This window comes from Helianthus annuus, chromosome 11, assembly GCF_002127325.2.
Source record: "Helianthus annuus cultivar XRQ/B chromosome 11, HanXRQr2.0-SUNRISE, whole genome shotgun sequence".
In the NCBI taxonomy this organism is placed as follows: Eukaryota; Viridiplantae; Streptophyta; class Magnoliopsida; order Asterales; family Asteraceae; genus Helianthus; species Helianthus annuus.
This window is the reverse complement of record NC_035443.2, coordinates 147,294,395-147,295,886: the sequence shown is the minus strand read 5'-3', so window position 1 is coordinate 147,295,886 and position 1,492 is coordinate 147,294,395. Positions and strand designations below refer to the sequence as shown.

The 1,492-nt window shown below is 43.4% G+C and overlaps 1 non-coding gene across 1 annotated transcript; it reads right to left on the bottom strand.

Annotated features, from left to right (window-relative positions):
* Positions 1–290: 290 nt before the first annotated feature.
* Positions 291–397, bottom strand: LOC118484495. Its single transcript, XR_004873606.1, has one exon. It is a non-coding gene; the product is annotated as a small nucleolar RNA R71 (small nucleolar RNA).
* Between the last annotated feature and the right edge of the window lie 1,095 nt (positions 398–1,492).

The window sequence follows — 1,492 nt, the reverse complement described above, 5'->3', positions numbered from 1 at the left end:
ATAACTTCGAACTTCGGCCGCATTTGATACAGATGCTTCTGAACTCCGCAACCTTCCATGGGCTTGCGGACGAGGATCCCCATCTACATATTACTAATTTCTTAGAAATATGTAATACCTTTCGGATCAATGGAGCATCAAATGACGCCACCCGCCTCCGAATGTTTCCTTTTTCACTAAAAGACCGAGCAAAAGCTTGGCTTAACGCCCTCCCAGCTGGATCGGTAAACACCTGGGATGAACTAGCCCAAAAATTTCTATATAAGTATTTCCCTCCCGCTAAAATAGCTAAATTAATGACTGAAATTAATACATATTCACAAGAGGACGGGGAATCCTTATATGAAACTTGGGAAAGGTTCAAGGAGCTATTGCGAAAGTGTCCACATCACGGCCTTGCGATATGGCAACAAGTATCCACTTTCTATAATGGATTGTTGCCACACACAAGGCAAACATTTGACTCTAGCTCCGGGGGACTTTTAGGTAATCGCCGCCCGCATGAAATATATAATCAAATTGAGGAAATTGCTCAAACCAATTTTCAGTGGCACACTCCCCGAGGCAATAAATCCATTGCCCTGGGCGCCCATAAGGTTGATGAAAGCACTTCTTTACAAGCTCAAATCGAGGCCCATTCTTCGAAAATAAAAAAATTGGAAATGACAAAAACGGTCTCGGTTATGGCTTGTGAAGGGTGTGGTGGGCCACATGAAAATTGGAGTTGTATGAAAGAAACAGACGATCAACAAGAATCGGTAAACTACATTGATAATAGACCTAGGCCGTCGGGTCCTCCAACGGGCACCTACAACCAAGGATGGCGAAATCACCCTAACCTTGGTTGGAGAGAACCCGGCAATAGTAGTAACCAACAAAACCAACGAACAAACTTTCAACAACCAAGAAATGAGTCACAAAATTTCCCTCAACAACAAGGTGGACGAGAAAGGCTTGAAGATACTATATCTCGCCTCATCTCCGACACTGAAAAGAAAAACTCGGAGAGGTTTCTACAATTAGAATCAAATTTTAGAAATCAACAAGCTAGTATTCAAAACATCGAAAAACAAATAAGTCAACTAGCCCAAAATTTCTCCGAGAGACCACAAGGCGCGTTACCAAGCAATACCGAAACCAACCCAAAAGCGCAAGTTCATCTCATCACATTACGGAACCGCACCGTGGGTCCTACGTAAGGCCCGCCGCCTACCGAGGAGACCATAACGCCGCCCCTACAAGAAAAGGGTTCCCCTCCCTCACCAGAGCCTACCAAAGCTCCTCCGGTTCCGTACCCCGGTAGGTTAATCCGTCAAAGGACCAACGAGCAATTCGCAAAATTTAAAAGTCTACTAAAACAATTGCATGTCAACATTCCTTTTATTGATGTCCTAACTCAAATGCCTAAATACTCTAAGTTTATGAGGGACTTCCTCACTCATAAAAGGAAAATTGAAACATTGCAATTAGTTAACTTAGGCGAAGAATACTC